At 40.1% G+C, this 20,565-nt stretch overlaps 1 protein-coding gene across 3 annotated transcripts in view; it reads right to left on the bottom strand.

Moving 5' to 3' along the window:
* Positions 1–20,565, bottom strand: part of OR2K2 (olfactory receptor family 2 subfamily K member 2) — a 136,854-nt gene that overhangs the window by 69,867 nt on the left and 46,422 nt on the right. Inside the window, exon 1 of one of the 3 annotated variants that reach the window (XR_012373519.1) lies at positions 15,981–16,184. The exons of the other annotated variants lie outside the window; for them this stretch is intronic. The gene's annotated coding sequence lies outside the window, so the exon portion shown is untranslated. Of the gene's footprint in view, positions 1–15,980; positions 16,185–20,565 lie in introns of those variants that run through there. 3 annotated transcript variants of the gene reach the window in all.

Genomic DNA, 20,565 nt, shown 5'->3' with positions numbered 1-20,565 from the left:
GTATGAATTAATTTTCATTCATGGGGTTCATTCGAAGTTGATCTCATACAGTCTACCTTGTTTTGTTGCAAAGATTCTCGTACTGCATTTTATTTTATAGAGACTAAAACAGCACAAGATAAAACTGTCCATTGAAACAACACAGTTTCAAAGTAAAATTTCCATACTGTCATCTGCAAAGCCCAATTGTGAAAACCCAAAGGGTTGTAAACGCCATACATTTGTCGACATTAAAAGTAGCAAAATCTAGGGTGTCTACAATCAAAAAGACAGATAACAACAAATGTTGGCAAGGCTGTAGAGAAATTAGAATCCTCATTCATTGCTGCTAGGAATGTAAAGTGATGCAGCCACTTTGGAAAACAGTTTGGTAGCTTCTCAACATAAATTTAAACTTAAGAGTTCACATATGACACAGCAATTCCACTCCTTGCTATATACCCAGAAGAAACCTGTACATGAATGTTCATTGCAGCATTATTGATAACAGCCAAAAAGTAGGAACAATCCAAATGTCCACCAACAAATGAATAAATAAAATCCAATACATCTATAAAATGGAATGGAAATTGGCAATAAAAAGTAATGAAGTATTGATACATGCTACAACATGGAGTAAACCTTGAAAACATTATGCTAAGTGGAAGAAACCAGACATGAAAGACCATTTATCATGATTTCATCTATATCAAATATCCAGAATAGGCAAATATATAGGTAAATTTCCAGAATAGGCAAGTCATCTATATTGTAAACTTTAAAAGGGTGAATTTTATAGTGTATGAATTCTATCTCAGTAAAGATTTAAGTCACAAAAATGAATTCTACAAATTTTATATCCTAGGCCTAGCATATGACAGGGACCCAATAAATGTTTGCTGGATGAAGAAATGAAGGAATTAATGGGCTTAAATTTGCAAGGGTCACAAACTGCACCTTCGTAAACTTCACTGAAGCATCATGTTCACTATATTAATTTGAAATCCGTTACAGCTGAGACAGAGACAAAACTGATGTTCACACAAGCAATATCAATATTTTTGGAGTGTGCCAAACCATTCAAAAAAGTAGCCCTGAAAATGTTTATTTTAGGGTCCATCCCATTTCAGCCACCAGTAATAAAATTCACCATAGAGATACCTAGCCTGATAATATGAAAACATAATTAGAATCACTCACTTCTACCTCCAGAATTTTTCAGAAGTACTTCATGTTCACTCATTCAGATCTATGCACCTGTCATTTTTCCTAGTTCATTGAAATCTGGATGGTTGCAGAGTTGGGATCAAAGTTGAACTGTAGGCTTCTAAATCTAGCCTCATGCCAGCTTCTTGCTCTTATGCCCAAACTTGGCCATGCTTCTCAGTCTCAAATGGGGCATTGTCCCTCAGAATTCAGCCTCTGGCCCTCTACACAACAGCTCAGAGAAGGAAATACTAGGAGCCAAGCTAGCCTCCCCTACCAGGCATTGTGAATCAGAAATTATTCCAGAAAACTTCAACCTATCACTCTGTATGAAGATAGTAGGTGATATGGCACTTCAAATCCCCACATGTAGGAGTCAGAGAAATAGAAAACAGAGAACCTATCATCTCTGAGAAACTGTGTAGATTTAAACCTATAATAGAAATTCCAGCCCTAGAATAAAAAGAAAAGTCTCTCTGTCCTTCTCCAACTTAATATTGAGGACAGATACCCACGCAGCCCACGAAAGTCAACTTGCGAGGAACTGTAATTGGAAGGCGAATTCTTAGAAAAGGTTCTCCTATACTAATAATGGTAGCTATCAGCCTACATAATATTGAAGGTGAAGTGCTGAAAGAGCCATATTCATGAGCTACTGCTGCTAGAGAGATGTTTGATAGAGCTACACAGGAAATATCATTGCACTATAGAATCAGATGATTAATTACTTTTGGCATCCAGCAAGGAAGTGAATTCCTACCCAAAGAAATAGCATAAAAATTTCCCCTTTTAACTCTAGAGTAATATTTCTCAAACAAGGCTGCACATGAGAATTACTTTAGAAAATATCCTGATGTTCACGTCTCACCCCTATAGAGTATGATTAGTTTTAAAAGATTCCCCAAGTGATTCCAGTGGGCATCCAGCATTCAGAAATACTGTTGTAGAATGTTGGACAGGAAAAACCCAGCAGAGAGAATTAAAAACAGGATGGAGCACCCAGAACTTCAGACCTTTAGACCCAGCAAACAAACTACACCTACCCCCAAAGTTAACATCAAACATATGGTGAGCATTTTACTGGACAAATAGTAGAAAATCAAAACTCTGTTCAGAAAGTGAACTTTGAACGTTCGTAGATGCAAAAATGAAGAACTGTGTGCAAATCCTGATATGACACATGAACCAAGCAAGGGACATCCTAACGCAATTATGAAGAAACACAATTTCGGATGCCAGGCTGGATCAGAACCAAATTATTCAGCTTCTAAGGGATATCACCACACACTAAGCAAGGAAATCTTGAACTGGTAAGAGAGTCCCATTTAATAATGTCTTACACATAGTTCTATATGGATATTCCCAGTTTAGGGCACACAGTTCTTATTTCAGCAAGTGGATTCTTTTTAAAAAAAAAAAATTTATTATGTTCAATTACCCAGCATATAGTACATCATTAGTTTTTGATGTAGTGTTCAATAGTTCATTAGTTGTGTATGACACCGAGTGCTCATCACCACATGTGCCCTCCTTAATACCCATCACCCGGCTACCCCATCTCCCCATCCCCCTCCCTCAGTTTGGTTCCCAGAGTCCAGAGTCTCTCATGGTTTATCTCCCTCTCTGATTTCTTGCCATTCAGTTTTCCCTACCTTCCCCCGTGGTCCTCTGCACTATTCCTTACATTCCACATATGAATGAAACCAGATGATAATTGTCTTTCTCTGCTTGACTTACTTCACTTAACATAATCCCCTCCAGTTCCAACCATGTCAGTGCAAATGGTGGGTATTCATCCTTTCTGATGGCTGAGTAATATTCCATTGTGTATATGAACCACATCTTTTTTATCCATTCATCTGTTGAAGGGCATCTCGGCTCCTTCCACAGTTTGGCTATCGTGGACATTTCAGCATGTGGATTCTTGACAAACTATGCCATCATCCCCAAAAGTCCCGTAAAAATTATTACATATTGTGAAGTACTTAGACATGGCTTGACTCTTAGAATGAAGAGGGGGCACTCAAGTGGACAAAACAGGTAAGAACCCTCTTCTACAGCTTTATTCTTCCTATGTCACTCTGTTAAATGACACGCAGAGAAGCTATCTTAGGAGGTCCTTTTGAATCTTGCTCCCTCCATAAATGCTTCAGATTTGGGGCCTTGAAAATCATCAAATCTGGTTTCTCTGCTTTTTAAAATGTTTTGGAAGTTCTTCTTTAGCATGATTTCAGAGGCCAGGATAAATTCCTGGTTTGATCTGAAAACTGGAAAGGCTCATCCTAAGTCAAAGGACAGCATAACCTCTTTGTCAGGAACTCCTCAAATGTGGATTGAGGCGGTTTGGTGAGATGAGGCTTTTGTTTTAACATTTTCCAGTCAGGTTGGTTTGGAAAGTCGAGAAGATTCTATGTACAGTCATTTTATTTTTAAATGCTTCGAGTTTCAGAGAGGAAGCAAGACCAACCTGGCACTCTGCAAGGCAAACAAACAAACAAAACAAAAAAACCTAACCAAACCAAACCAAACCCCTCTTGGCTCCAAAGGTGGGTGAGTCCAATAAGAAAAGACAATTGCTCTCTTGTACTAAAATCTACTGAACAGGAAGCACACACAGGGGTCACTTCTCACACTCTCCTGCCTGATCAACTTTCAAAGGAGAGAGAGAAACCAGGGAGATTGCAGGAATATTGTACTAGAATTTGCTGGAAGCCCCAACCCAACTGATAACAGCTTACATGTTCCTAACTCTGCATAATAAAGATAATGGACTTTCTGCTTGATGTTTTTCTGAGCTTAGGAAGTCATCTACACTTCAGAGCTTTGATACATAACCACTCTACTTTCTTGTGGGGTTTATTTATGCTCAGAGTTTTATTTCTTATTATTATTACTAATATTCACATTAGTTTTGGTAGGCATGAATCTAATTTTTCAAGTTGCCAACTATTAGTCAATGCCAACTATTAGGAAATATTTAAAGATTTTAAAGATTTTTATTAAAAAATAAATACTCATAAACACTGAATCCACACAAAGTTTATGAAGAAAACATCACTAACATCTCTCTAACACTCTTTCATTCCCATTATCTTAAGGCAAACATGACTAACCACGAAGTATTATTTTTCCATAATCTCTGTGAGAAACAAGTACATAAATATATTCATGCACAAATATATATATGGTTTTATTTTGTTTTTATAAAAGCAGTATCAAATATACTCAAATCTGGGGGTGCCTGGGTGGCTCAGTTGGTTAAGCATCCAACTCTTGATTTCTGCTCAGGTCATGAGCTCAGCATCGTGAAATCAAGCCCAGCATCGGGCTCCATGTTCAGTGTGGAGTCTGCTTGAGATTCTCTCTCTCTCCCTCTGCCTGTGCCCCTCCCCTTGGCTCATGTGCTCTTTCTCTCTCTCTCTCAAAATAAATAAATAAAATCTTTTTTTAAAAAAATTAAAAAATTTTAAAAATTAAAAAGGATACTCAAATCTGGAAAAAAAAAGTCCCCCAAATTCACAACAAGATCCAATTGGCTGTTTCCTCTTGTCGCCACCTATTCAATTCTCAACCTCACTGAGATCGCTCATGACCTCCCAACTCACAAATCCAATGGCCACTTTTCAATCTTTATCTCACTTTAGCACCTTATCCTTGGCACTTGCCAACTTTAACCCCACCTTCTTGCAGCTCCTTTAACACTCTGTACCATCCCTTCTCATTCTCATTATTCCTTCCCTTCTTCCTTTGTTGCTCCTCTTCCTTCATATATTCTTTCTACTGAATCTTTTTAGGCCTCTTTTCTCTCACTCTGCAATCTCACTGACATATCTGACCATTGCCCATGGCCTCAGCTACCATACAAGTGAAGAAGAGTCCAAATTTGTAATTCTACCTGATCTCTCTGTTACCAATGGTCAATCAGATGTTTCATATGTCTCAAACCCTAGGTTCCCCCTGCCAAATCTTTCTCTGGTCTGTCATCCCCTATCTCAATTAACAGTCTCCCCATCCATGATACCACAGTCACCTGAAACCTTCAAGTATCTCTGTCACTTCACTTTCCTAACCCTTCATACTGAGCGCCACTAACTTTGTTGCCACTTTTGCCCTTTCTTAACCGTCCCACGACCTGTACATACTGTGAGTCCTTCTCGTTTATTATCTGAATTGCTGCAGATCATCCTGTCTCTAGTCTCTTCCAAAGCAACCTTCATGACACCGTAAGAGTGAATTTTCTAAAATGGTCAGTCTTACCATGTCAGTCCCCTCAAGATTCCCCTTGATCTCATTGGTGAGTCCCCTTACCTAACAATATTTGAACTCCTTCAGGTAATTCAATATAGTTTCAATTAGCTCTTCAAACTAATCTGCAGTCACTCCTCTTGTATAAACTCTTCTGCAAAAACCTGCTCCCAGTCTCTCAAACAAGTTATCTTTGTCTCATTGTTCTCCTCAGAAAAAAAGTAATAGGGATAATTAATGTTTATTGAATGTGAGCTATGATTTATGTGTCTGTCCTTTGTTACTCTTTTAGTCTTCATAAAATTCTCTAAGATAACCACGCTTATCATCTCCACGTTTCAGGTGAGGAAACTTGTCCCTGAATGACAAATCCCAATTTGCCCACCCAGTAATAACCTACTTATCCCTCAAGGTGCAACTCAAATTTTACCTCCTTCCTCTCTAGCCTTCTTCCAGTCAGAATTCAAAATATAACAGATGCTCAAGGTTTGCTGAACGGAATAAAGACAGAGTGGATGGAAGGCAACTTGTCATTAATTCTTGCGTGGAATTCAGAGTGAAATATTCACTGATGTTTTGGGTTGTGTGAAGCTTTCTTCCATGTATGTGATATGTGAATTGTTTCTCACTTGTGCTTGCCATTTTAGTTCCTAGCACTATTCAGAAACAACTTGTTGTATCACATATATCCCTGAAGAACCAGAGACAATAAGATTCCCTCAGTGTTCATTGCCTTCTAAGAAGTAAGTCAGAAACATCATATTTTACAGCTTGTCACCATCTTGAACATATAGAGAACCATTATCTCCCTACTGCCCCGAACGCTCTCTATGAAGATGACGAGCCTGGCTGAATTGGCGTACAATGCCAGCATTTACAGGAGAATGAGACTGGCTCAATCCTTTACCATTAAACCCTTAAGCTTGGGCACCTGGGTGGCTCAGCTGGTTAAGTGACTACCTTTGGCTCAGGTCATGATCCCAGGGTCCCAGGATTGGGTCCTGCATCAGGCTCCCTGCTCAGCAGGGAGTCTGTTTCTCCCTCTGACCCTCCCCCCTCTCATGCTTTCTCACTCACTCTCTCTCAAATAAATAAATAAAATCTCTTTAAAAAATAAAATAAAATAAACCCTTAAGCTTGGGAAGAAAATTCCTGGCCTTCTGTGACCATGTCCCTTCTCACAGAGCAAGGCTTTCCAGGAGCCAAGGGTACATGGTCACCCGCAGCCTGCATTTCTCCCTCAGGACCATGCATCTTATACCTAGACCCCCCTGAATTCCTTGCCAAAATGGCCCTGAGCCCACTTCCAGAGCCAGAGCCGGCCTCTTCCCTGGGTCCTTCCTCCTGAGAGTAGACTACACCAATGGGGAAAATACCCTAACCCCAAAAAGTGGCCAAGAGAGGCCTGTTTGTGAAGGTAGATGGCACTTATACCTATACACTGGGGTATCTACACACATGCACATGATCCACAGAGCCAGAGTGAGAAGAGAAGAGAGAACCACAGTATGGACTGGGGGTGCAGGTTCCCCCATGCTGCCATGTTCAGGAATGGAACTCTTAGAAGTCCAAGAAACTTGACCTTCACAGTCATTATGAAGATATATAAGTTAAGGTAGGTGGACAGAAGATCTTTTATGTAATGACTGTTAGCTTAAAGTATAACTTATAAATAATTGTCATAATATGTGGGCACTCATTTGCATCTTTGCACTGAGCTCTGTCAATTTGAGGAATGGGCCAGCTCTTACACTATGGAGAGCTTTTAAGAGGTAGAGCTGGTTCTTTAGTGGCACTCAAGAGAGAAAGCTAGAAGAGGCAGGATCAGGAGTTGGGCAAGCAAGGGGTGAAGAGTAGTGAGAGCATTTGCACACACAGAGCATATGCAGGAATTAGTTCTTCTACAAAACATATGAGAAAAATAAATCCAAAGGGTAAAGCTAAGTTCTGAATCAGAAACTCCTAGAGAAGGCGTAAGGAAACATCTATGAGTCCTAAGAGTTCTAAGAAAGAAGTCTGAGTCAGCATCCAGGAGTATACACCAAACTGGAAGAAAAAGGCTGGAAGCCAATTCCACACCAGGAGTCAGAGACACTTCATTGTTTGACTCTGGGAGTGCCATTTGTGATGCTTACTATGTGAGTGGTGCCCTAGTGTTTGTATAAGGCTGCAGCCCTGCAGGGAAGCTAGGAACAGCATTTCCATGTTTCCACAAATATAGATGATCCCTGCAAGTGACAGCCACAGCAGTTATTCCTCCAGTACTCATAATGTCTGCTAAATACTGACAGCCAGGGCCAGCAATATAAGGCTCTAGTAATGTAAGTCTTCAGAGGTGGTAGGAGTTGTTGACTGAGCACATGGGGCTAAAATAATGTCATGCCAAGCACATGTAATTGTCACAAGACAATTGTAAATCCTCAGAGTGCTTCACAATGATAGGAGGGCCAACTGGGTAAAAGCTAATTTGATGTTCTGTCCAACATGCTACATATCCCCAAAAGAAATGAAGCAGGGTCCATCCTTTCTAAGTCACGCTCCGTATCAAGAGATGTAGATGGTTCAGCATCTTACTCTGTCTAGATTCAGAATATATTCAAGTCAGAATATGTGTAGTAACAACAACAACAAAAAAATTCCCTGGAACACCCTCTCAGGAATTCCCATGTGTTATGAAATGTACGCCAGTGAGGCTTAGTGCAGTGCAGGGATTCTGGACTCAGACAAATCTAGGTTCCTCAATCATAACCAACAGAAAATAATGAAGGCTAACTCAAGCAAATATGATGATGATGAGGAGGAGGAGGAGGAGGAGGAGGAAGCAACATTATGGGAAAGCTCTCAGAATTGACGGGAAGGCTGGTAAATCAGACTTGAAAAAGACAAAAACCATAGATAATATCAGGGGATCTCATTTCAGAAAAGTGTTCAGGAAACCAGAAGGATGGACAAGTTTCAGTGATTCTAGCACTTTGTTTTCTTTATATAGTATTCACATTTCATGGGAAAAAAGCACTCAACTGGCCTAGTCAATCAGCCTAGTCAAGACTAGTCATGTGCCTAAGCTTGATAACAGGACACCTTGACTAACAGTACTACAAAGTAGTATCAAATAGGGAAAGTAGAAAATTTTCCCAAAAAGATTACCAAAAGAAGGTGAAATGGACACAAGGTAGTTAAAAATTAGTAAAGGTCACCGCAACTACTTATTATCTGTGTGAATTTAAGCAAATCACCTACTGCTACTGACTGAGTGCTCATGTTGCCCCAAAAATTCATATGTTGAAGCTTAATGCCCAATGTGATGGTATATGGAGGTGGGGCCTTTGGGAGGTGATTAGGTCATGAGAGTGGGGCTTTCATGATTGAGATTAATGCCCTTATAAAAGAGACCCCTTAGGGAAAGCCCTTACCCCTTCTGCCATGTGAGGACACAGGAGAAAGACAGCTGTCTATGAACCAGGAAGCAGGCCCTCACCAGATGTCAAATCTGCTAGTGCCTTGATCTTGGACTTCCAGCCTCCAAAACTGTGAGATATAAATTTCTGTTGTTTATAAACAAACCAGTCTATGCTATTCTGTCATAGCAGCCCCAACTAACTGAGATACTTAGCACTTTTACTTTCTGCTAAAATGCGACTTTACAGGTCAGGGGTCTTTGTCTAGTTTACTCATTGATGTATCTCAATTCCTTCAAATGAAACATGACGCATAAAGGGCACTTAGTCAATATTTGTCCAAGAGAAAGAATCTCTCCAAGACTCAGTTCCCACATTTGAAACTGAGATGCCTTCAAGACATATGTAAAATGTCTGCTACAGTGCTATAACGTAATAGGCGCTCAAGAAATTCTGGTTAATTATTGCTTTTATTAGAATAAATACTGCTAGAGTTATTTACTATCAACAAAATAGAAAATTCCTTGTGACTATGACAGCTTTACTCTGTGACACCACCACACAAAAGTTATTCGCGATTAGTTCAACAAAGTCTGTTGCTGAATTTCAGAACAAAGTACATAATTGGACCAATGATGTAATAATATGAAAGGAAATGGAAAAGTGAGTTTTAAAAAGCTAGCATGTCCTCAGGGGAGTCTGGCAGCCTAAGTGTGGCACCAATAAATCATTAGCTCCAGACCCAAAATGTAATAGCCTGACAATCTCTGGGCCCTCAGTGATGCTCTATCATTCCTCTTGTCCACTCTCAGTTGATTTCATTTTCCTTACCCCATAGCAGCTACTCCAACAGTACTTATCAGTCTCTAAGAACCTCTATTACAATCCATTCCTGCTTCCCTTCCTCTCCAAGGTTTGTCTTTCCATTTCTCTTGAAAATTAGAATCCATTAAACCAAATGAGAAAGAAGAGAGGGAAACTGAACAGGAACATCCATGACCCTCAGCTACAGATTCCCCCCTTCCTTCCTGGTCCCATGGAAAGAAGTTTTTCTTCTCCTTTCCAAAGACTAGCTTTTCCATGCAGCCTCCCAATTATGTTTCCCTCTGCTTTTTCCTGGGTGTTAGTTCAGCAATCATCTCCCCCTTCTTCCTCTGATTACAATCCAGCTCACCATTTCACCTTCCTAAAACTTTCTCACGGACCCTTCTGTTTTCCATCACTGAGCTTTCACTTGTCAGTGCTTACAAAGTTCTCTACGCTCACTATCTCTCATTCCCACCCACTCCTCAGCCCACATACGCTGTCCGCTGCCCCCACTGCTCCAGCGACGCTATGGGGACAAATGTCTGCAATGCCCCAACTGCCATTCCAGGGCCCATGTTTAACCATCCTCCAGTTCCATGCAGCACATACTTCCACGGGTCGCACTCTGAACCTCCTCTCAGGCATCTGACTGATAAATTCTAGTTGTTTTCTCCGGGTTGGTCTCTCCGCAAACACATACTGATCACCTATCAGGTATTGCCCTGAGTGCCAGAAAATAAGAGTGAGTAAGATCTAAAAACAATCAGTATCCTGAATTGAATTATGAAACAGTGAAAGGATAGTAGTGGAAAAACTGATAAAATCTGAAGCAAGTCTGCAGTTTAGTTAATAGTATTGTGCCATTACTTTCTTAGTTTTAAAAATGTACCATAGGGGGCGCCTGGAGGCTCAGTCGGTTAAGCATCCGGCTCCTGATTTCAGCTCACGTCACGATCTCAGGGTTGTGAGACCCAGCCCCACATTAGGCTCCATGCTGTGCGTAGAGTCTGCTTAAGATTCTCTTTCTCCAAAGGGGAACCCTCCTACACTGTTGGTGGGAATGCAAGCTGGTGCAGCCACTCTGGAAAACAGTATAGAGGTTCCTCAAAAAGTTGAAAATAGAGCTACCCTACGACCCAGCAACTGCACTACTAGGTATTTACCCCAAAGATAAAAATGTAATGATCCGAAGGGGCACCTGCACCCCAATGTTTATAGCAGCAATGTCCACAATAGCCAAACTATGGAAAGAGCCCAGATGTCCATCAACAGATGAATGGATAAAGAAGATGTGTTATACACACACACACACACACACACACACACACACACACACACACCATGGAATATTATGCAGCCATCAAAAATGAGATCTTGCCATTTGCAATGACGTGGATAGAACTAGAGGGTATTATGCTAAGCGAAATAAGCCAATCAGAGAAAGACAATTATCATATGATCTCACTGATATGTGGAATTTGAGAAACAAGGCAGAGGGTCATAGGTGAAGAGAGGAAAAAATGAAACAAGACAAAACCAGAGAGGGAGACAAACCATAAGAGACTCTTAATCTCAGAAAACAAACTGAGGGTTGCTGGAGTGGAGGGGGGGGTGGGAGGGATGGGGTGGCTGGGTGATGGACATTGGGGAGGGTATGTGCTATGGTGAGCGCTGTGAATTGTGTAAGACTGATGAATCACAGACCTGTACCCCTGAAACAATACATTATATGTTAATAAAAATAATAATAATAAAAAATTTAAAAAAAAAAGATTCTCTTTCTCCAGACACTTGGGTGGTTCAGTCGGTTAACTTCTGCCTTCAGCTCAGGCCATGATTCTGGGACCCTGCCTCACCCCGCCGTCGGGCTCCCTGCTCGGCAGGGAGCCTGCTTCTCCCTCTCCTTCTGCCTCTCCCCTCTGCTCGTGCTTACTCTTGCTCTTGCTCTCAAATAAATAAATAAATCCTTTTAAAAAAAGGTAATAAAATATGGCCTCTGCCTTCAGAGATCTTATAATGACCCACAGTCTTATGATAAATGAGGGAGATGGTCAAGAAATTTATGAACCACAGAATCTTCTATCAGGATTAAATACAGAAGCCAATCTGCTTTTCCTCAGCCTTTTTCCCCATCATGAATGGTATGATTTTGCATGAACCCATGGCCTATGCTGTAAGCATTTCATGAGAATGGGATGGAGGTTGTATGTGTATCCAAGGGTGAATTTTTACATTCCTAATAGTAATACATTTTGAGGCTTTGGGGAGGACTCAAAAACGGACAGAAGCCAACTCTAGCTAAATCACTCCACTTTCTAAGAAGCCGAATTTAAATATGTAACCAACATACTTTCTTTGTTCTTCTCAAGGCAAATAGTTCAAGATTTGAGGGAGTAGCAGGCCAAACAGAGGTGATTTTTCAGCCTTCTTATTGTCTGGCTGCCAGGGTTCCTGGAAGTGGCATCTTTAATGAGCATTTTTTTCTTCTGAGGAGACTTTGATGCGGTTGAAAATTTATTTTCCCCTTGAGTGTAGGCAGGGCACCAATTAACCCACACAGAGCACCCTTGCTGTCCTCCCAGCTTGGAGTTTATTACACTTACTATGCAGTATATAAAACCCATGATCTCACCTCCTGTTATGCTTCCCTCCTGTGGACTCAAAGCAATTTCTAAAGCAGTTTTCTGCTCTCATGGTCTTTTAAATATCTCCATTTTGCCTTTCCCCACAAATAAACATATCATAGCAATGAAGATAGAGAGAGGGAAAGATGAGCCAGGAGAGCTGCTCCCCTGAGCAGCCAGTTGGGTCAGCAGCCATGTAATTGCCTCAAGATACATCTGTGCAGAACTGACAGCATGACAGACATAAAGGTTCAAAATGAATGAAGTAGATAGGGGCCTAAGGACTCAAAGTTTAATGATGGAAACTGTCACAATTTCATATATAACTACAGTACAAGGCAGAAGGAAAAGAAGGCTGGAATTATTGCCCTAAAAATTATAATTAAATGTAAAGGAGAGTTAACATTAAAAAATTGTTTTTATACAAAAGGGCACTGCTCTTGGTTAAATGGGAATTATGTAATCCCGTGAATTTAAAGCTCTCCCAAAGACGAACCATGAGAGACGATGGACTCTGAAAAACAAACTGAGGGTTCTAGAGGGGAAGGGGGGGTGGGAGGATGGGTTAGCCTGGTGATGGGTATTAAAGAGGGCACGTTCTGCGTGGAGCACTGGGTGTTATGCACAAACAATGAATCATGGAACACTACAGCAAAAACTAATGATGTAATGTATGGTGATTAACATAACAATAAAAAATTTAAGAAAATAAAAAATAAAATTAAAGCTCTCCCAATCTGGTGATTGGAAAAGAACGAAGACAACTAAGGTTGAAGAAAAGTAATTTAAATGTGAAAGTTGGAGGGGCGCCTGGGTGGCTCAGTTGTTAGGTGTCTGCCTTTGGCTCAGGTCATGATCCCAGGGTCCTGGGATCGAGCCCCGCATAGGGCTCCCTGATCGGCAGGAAGCCTGCTTCTCCCTCTCCCACTCCCCCTGCTTGTGTTCCCTCTCTTGCTGTGTCTCTCTGTGTCAAATAAATAAACAAAATCTTTAAAAAATAAGAAATAAATAAATAAATAATGTGAAAGTTGGAGGCATCAGACCAAACTGTGCAAGGCCAACATTTTCTCCTCCCCTACCGCTTCAGCATATTGACTCAGACTCTCTCTTCCTGTTCCATTTAGGGTCTCAGGAATCTCAAAAAAAAAAGATTTTCAATAAAAAGTGCAGGGGTACCTGGGTGGCTCAGTTCGTTGAGCACCTGACTCCTGATTTCAGCCCAGCTCCTGATCTCAGGGTAGTGAGTCAAGCCCAGCATCAGGTTCCATGATCAGCATGGAGTCTGCTTGAGATTCTCTCTCTCTCACTCTCTGCCCCTTCCCACTCACACTCTTTCTCCCTCTTAAAAAAAAAAAAAAAAGTCCATTCCTTCATCACATGACATTTTTCTGCAAGCAAAGCTAATAAATAGTTTCTAACTAAGCAGCCACTTGCCCTTCCAAAACTCCTATTACTAATAGTAAGATGAGAATGACTATTTGGGGAGAATTAGCAGTCTCTGCCACCAGGGAAAAATGAAAACAGTTAATGCTCCCTAAATGCAAATTCCTTACCTTCAGCTCAGACCCCATTTCTGATCTGGACCTATATATTCCAAATACATACTGGATATTTCCTCTTGAAAATCAACATACCGGGGCACCTGGGTGGCTTAGTCGTTACGTGTCTGCCTTTGGCTTGGGTCATGATCCCAGGGTCCTGGGATCGAGCCCCGCATCAGGCTCCCTGCTCAGCCGGAAGCCTGCTTCTCCCTCTCCCACTTCCCCTGCTTGTGTTCCCTCTCTTGCTGTCTCTTTCTCTGTCAAAAAATAAATTAAAAAATCTTAAAAAAAAATAAAAGAAAATCAACATACATATGGCAAGTACTGTTGGTTGTTCTCTACTATCTATTCTCCTCATATTCCTTTAATAATAGAATACAACCAGGGTGCCTGGCTGACTCAGTCAGAAGAGTGCATGATTTCTGATCTCAGGGTCATGATTTCAAGCCCCATGTTGAGTGTAGAGGTTACATACATACATACATACATACATACACACACAAACTTTAAAAAACATAATAGAACACAATTTTAACTGGCACAGAGCCCCCAAGTAAAGACTTTTCCAAGCTGCCTTCACATCTAGCTATGGTCCTATGATTCATATTGGTCAATGGATGTGAGCAGAATGGATGTAAGCATAAAGGACAAGTTCAGCTTCTGAATCAGGCCCTTGAAGGGAAGGTATGTGCACAATATGTATCCGCAATGGCCAAAGATGGCCCAGCCATCTTAGATCGTGACATGGAAACCATATGTTGAGAATGACAGAGCAACAAGAGAGAAGGAGACTAGGTCTCCAAAAGTTTTGAGTTCACTAGACATTGACAGGAGAGAAACATAAACTTTATCTTTTTTTTAAGCATCTGTGTTTTGAGACCTCTATCAGAACAGACTAATCTAGAATCCTATTGCAAGATCTTTACCTCTCCAGTGCCTCTCTCTGTGTGTATGGCCACAAAAGTCACTGAGCTTCCCAAGCCAGAAGCAGAAAGTAACCCTTGACCCCTTTCTCTGTCTCACATCCAATACCAAAAATATCCATTTATGTCAGATTTACCTCCTAAATATTTCTAAGTCTGTCTTTGCTCTCCATCCTAACCAATAATGCCCAGATCCATCTTCTCTGGCTTGGACATCTTTATAGCTGCTCTCCATGTCTCTTGCCTTGCCTACTGTCAACCCAGCCTTCTAAAGAACAAAAAGGATCACACCTCCCTCTGTTTGACACACTTCAATTGCTCCCCATTCTCAAAAATATCAAATCCAAGCTCTTTAGCAAGACACCCAAAACTCTTTATGATGCAACTCCTGTTCACCCAACTGACCTCTCCTTATGGCCCTAACATACCACACAGTCTTTTATAGCTCTGTGCTTTTGCATATACTGTTTCCTCTGCCTAGAATTTCTCTGTGCTCCCTTGTCTTCATGGAAAAAAGTACTACTTTATTTCTTTAAAACTTAGCTCAGATACTATATTCTCTCTGAAGTTTTTCCTGAAATTAGCCACTCTCCAATGTGCTGCCCTTATTTTGTACATGATTTTGTCACATTTATCACATTAAACAATAAACTATGAGAGACTCCAGACCAAGATGGTGACACAGGAGGCTCCCCAATTTCCCTCCTCCCATAGACACACCCAATGTATAGCTACACATGGAGCAATTCTCTCTGAAAGAAAAATCCAGAAGCTAACATTGTGACTCCTACACATCCAGCACACAGAAATGCGTAGGGAAGGCTTAGACACAATCTCCCTGTAAAGGGAATCCCTAACTCCCAGCTTCTCCCTGAGGAATGAAGGGTTTGGACCATAGATCTAGTACTCCAACTTTTACAGCTCCAGAAACAAGACAAGAATACCTACTCTTGCCACTTTTATTCAACATAATGGAAGTCCTACCCAGAGCAATGAGGCAAGAAAAAGAAAGAAAAGACATCCAAATCAGAAAGGAATAAATAAGACTACCTCTATTTGTAGATGATGTGATATTATATAGAGAAAACCTAAAGACTCCACCAAAAAAACTGTTATAACTAATAAACAGATTCGGTAAGGTTGCAGGATACAAAATCAATATACAAAAATCAGGGGAAAAAATCAGTAGTATGTCTACACACTAACTAAAAATGGACTATCAGAATGAGAAATTAAGAAAGCAATGCCTTGGGGCACCTGGGTGGCTCAGTCCTTACGCGTCTGTCTTCGGCACGGGTCATGATCCCAGGGTCCTGGGATCGAGCCCCGCATCGGGCTCCCTGCTCGGCGGGGAGTCTGCTTCTCCTTCTCCCACTCCCCCTGCTTGTGTTCCCTCTCTCGCTGTGTCTCTCTCTGTCAAATAAATAAATAAAATCTTAAAAAAAAAAAAGAAAGAAAGAAAGCAATGTGTTTTACAATAACATCAAAAAAAATAAAATAAAATACTTAGGAATAAATTTAACCAAGGAAGTAAAAGATCTACACTCTGGAAACTATAAAATATTGATGAGAGAAATTGAAGACACAAATAAATTGAAAGATATTCCATGTTCAAATTAAAATTGTTAAAATGTCCATACTACCCAAAGTGATCTACAGATTCAACGCAATCCTTTTCAAAATTCCAATGGCATGTTTCACAGAAACGGAAAAACAATTTATATGGAACCCAAAAAACCCCAAACAGCCAAAGTAATGCTGAAAGAGAACAACAAATCTAGAGGTATCATACTTCCTGATTTCAAACTATACTACAAAGCTATAGTAATTAAAATAGTATGGTACTGGCATAAAAATAGATGCATAGATCAATGGAACAGAATGGAGAGTCCAGAAATAAATCCTATGCATATATGGTCAATTAATTATGCCAAAGGAGCAAAGAATATACAATGGGGAAAGGAGAGTCTCTTCAATAAATGGTGTTGGGGAAACAGAATATCCCCATGCAAACATATGAAATTGGATCCCTCACTTACACCATACATAAAATCAACTCAAAATGGATTCATGATTTGAACATAAGACCTGAAATTGTAAATCTCCTAGAAGAAAACAGGGGGTAATTTCCCCTGCTCTGGCTGTCTTTCTCTCTGTCAAATAAATAAAATCTTTAAAAAAAAAAGATTTTACATAATTATGTAGTTTATTCAAAGTTCACCATACGCTAGACAAATACCTCGCAAAGGTTTATGTGAGGAATGAGGGAGTGCAAATGGTATCAGAATAACAGCATTTAGAATGTGCTCATTCTAAAGTGCAGTGGGTTTGGGCATGACTAGAAGTTTGGTGGAGTGGCCCATCCAGGGCTATCTGCTCTTAAGAAGTAAGAAGCTTCTGGGGCACCTGGGTGGCTCAGTTGGTTAGGCGGCTGCCTTCGGCTCAGGTCATGATCCTGGAGTCCTGGGATCGAGCCCCGCATCGGGCTCACTGCTCCGCAGGAAGCCTGCTTCTCTCTCTCTCACTCCACCTGCTTGTGTTCCCTCTCTCGCTGTGTCTCTCTCTGTCAAATAAATAAAATCTTTAAAAAAAAAGAAGTGAGAAGCTTCTCTGTTAAAAACCCATCATAAGAAAAGGGAACAAGGAGCATACATGCTTAGGCCAAGCACACATTGTTGGGACAAGAGGTCACTGTACTCTCCCGCACGGTTTTGTGTACACTACTCAGATTTGTAACAGCACCATCCCTTTCCCCTAAAGATGCGTTGGGGCCCTGTGGACAGTGAATGATAAACATAATAGGGCTGAGTCTAGAGATCACTGAGACACTAGGTAAAGTTGCTCTCTACAGAATTTATCCTAATGCAGAATGAGGTGGGGTCCAAAGGAATGAGAGAGAGGGCAAACAGTATTTTCGGTAAGCAGCAAGCAGACTTTAGGAGTAGGGAATGGGGACTCAAGGGAGGCCATCAGCCACAAGATCTGAGGATGTAATGATGGGAGAAATAAGCCAGACCTCCACCTAGAACAGAGAAGGGACATTTTCAAATCTTTCAACTCGCTATCATAGCATGCATTCTTTTTTTTTTTTACATTTTTCTTTTCTCCCAAAAAGTTTATTGTTAGCAATTTTTCAAGTACCTCATGGTCTTGATGATTTTTCGCTGGCCTCATAATATTTGCTGAATAGTTCTTCACCATAAAATGTGTTGAACTACCCCCAGGATTTAAACACTTAAGCTGTTTCCAATATTGTAAGGAAAATGTTCAGCCTTTTCCTGACTCAAAGCATTCTAAATTCTCAGAAGGGGTTGGTTAGTGAATCAAAGTGATGAAACCATTTTGTCTTGATAGACAGTGTTTCAATTTGACTTTTTTTATTCCTGCAAAATGTACTATCATTAAAAACAAAAACAAAATAATCATTTTCATTACTCCCTCTTCAAATTTGGGATGTTGTCATTTAAAAGCATTCAAGTTCTAGTGGACAATTATCCTTCTTTTCTTGGTTATTTCATTAAATGGGAAGTGGTATCTACTGGCTCCTTTCTTTTCCTTTCCAACAGAGATTTTTTTTTTGCCACGACTATTTAACTTGATTATCTTTCTAAATTATTTTTTCATTTCCTTTGTCCATTAAAATTCTATTTCACTGCCCTCTCCAGTAATTTTTCATAGGTTTTAGAAGACTCTGAATCCAATATTTAGACCTTATGCCCAAGTAGAAAAAGAATCACAGACGCAGGTTATAAATTAATGTAAAATGGTATCTATATAAACAGTGCATAAGTTACAGATTTATAATCTTATACTCTTTAATTGGGTAAGGAGGTTTTTGTTACTGATAAAATAAATTGCCAAGGCTTACTAATATGATGCATGCAATTTCTGAAAAGGATGGCAAAAGATGTAAGAATCTGTTTTAAAATTATGTAAGAACCCAAAGGTATACACATAAAAGTACAATTCATGAACCAAAACCATGCACATTAATAATAGTTACCATTAAGTGAGCAACTACTAGGTGTCTAGGATTTTATTTAAAAGACTTATAACAAAGTAGATTTTATGCATAAGGAAATTGAGGTTCAAGGTTACACTAAAAAACAATTCAAATCTTGGTTGGCATGATTTCAAAGCCATGGTCTTTCCATATGATGCTCTTCACCACTGGGTTGCAAGATAAGTCATATGAGTTAAAAGATCATAAAACTCCTATTTCCTCTCTAGTCTAACAGTCATAATTGATGTTCTCTGATGTATAATGTTATGGCTTTTTAAAAAATTGTATATTAGTTTGGGAATACGCGCAGTTAAATAAGATTCTAATTAGACAAACACAGTGCAAACACTAAGACCCTGGAATTGTAAATATTGTTTATACCTACCAGAGCAGGTCCCAGATATATTTACTTCATCCAAAACAAGTAGAAATTCCTTTTTCAGATAAAGAACACTGACCAGAAATTGTTAGGATGAGCTCTCTCTGTCCCAAGGAGAGAAAAGATCTGCCGAAAGTCTCCTAGGAGTCATGAGATGTTGCATAATATATGATGCAATAAATTCTAGATCAAATGTAATAATAAAAACATAAGCATTCTCTATAATTGGAAACTGATTCCTGACTTTCCAGTTTTAAGGAAAATCTCATAGAATTAGTATTGTGCAATGGATATTTCCCTGCTTTAGCAGCTTAGGATAGAAAACAAAGTCAATTTTTGAATATTTCATCTCTTTCTACACATCACCGCCACATCCAAGATAAGCCCTCCAACACCAGGAACTGACTCCTCAATTCAAGGCCTCGTTCCTGGCTATAAGTCCCTTTTAGAGAGAAATTTTCATCTACCAGATAACTCTATTCTCTACCACCACTGGGCCTGACATTGCTACATGGTAACTTTGTTGAAGCCCAGACGGTACTATCACTTAGGCATGATCCAGCTTGTTTCCTACTAGATTTATGGTAAAATGGTGCATACCTCCACCAAAAATCTTTCAACCCATCAGCTCTATGATAACTGTCCACTGCCAGGGATAGTCCCCTCAGTTCAGACTTTTCTACCAATGGGACTTATCTGAAGTTTATTCAACCAGCCTGGAGAGGACAAAAGACTGAAAGATCAGCAACACATGTAGGGAGACCGAGAATCTGGACATCACGAGCCAAATAAATTACCACTTGCTCAATCACTGCTTTCATTAAAATAAAACCCCAGGGGCAAAAAAAAAGTGGAGGGGTGGGGTGGGAGTAAACACAGCCCACATGATATACGGTCTGGGTTCATGTCACTTGGGCTCATGAGCTCCTGGTCCTCTCAACAAATTGTCCAAATTCAATTCTGCTTCTTAGTTATTTCAGCCTTACACATACCTACAAGCAGCCATCTTCCTCAAGACATAGTCAGGACCGGGATGACTGGATCCATGATTTCGGATCTCAGCATCTGCTATCTAAGAATTATTATATTCTATCTCCCTCTTTCTTCCTCTCCTTTCCTCTCTACTCCTTCTCTCTCTCTCCCTCCTTCCTCCTTTTCTCTGTTCTGTTTGCCCCCCGCAAACCTCTACTGCCTGAGAGCAGAATACTTCGTATCTTCTCATTCTCAAAATCTGTCCTTCTTTTCTATCTCCAGTATTTTTTTCAGGAAAAATCCAACCATATTATAATTGAAAAAGCCCCTTTCAGAGTCTCTTCTCTTTCCAATGAAATTAATTGTGTTGAGTTGCGAATCTAGCAATGAGCAGATAAATTCATACTGTGCGTAAGTCCATCCTGAGATCAGGTTCAAGAGTTTGGGATGTGATGAATGAAATATGCTTTGGACGTGAGAATTTCAAA

The sequence above is a fragment of the Callorhinus ursinus genome, unplaced genomic scaffold, assembly GCF_003265705.2.
Source record: "Callorhinus ursinus isolate GAN/ISIS: 27379988/994484 unplaced genomic scaffold, GSC_fseal_2.0 scaffold24, whole genome shotgun sequence".
In the NCBI taxonomy this organism is placed as follows: Eukaryota; Metazoa; Chordata; class Mammalia; order Carnivora; family Otariidae; genus Callorhinus; species Callorhinus ursinus.
This window is presented reverse-complemented; position numbering and strand designations above follow the sequence as displayed.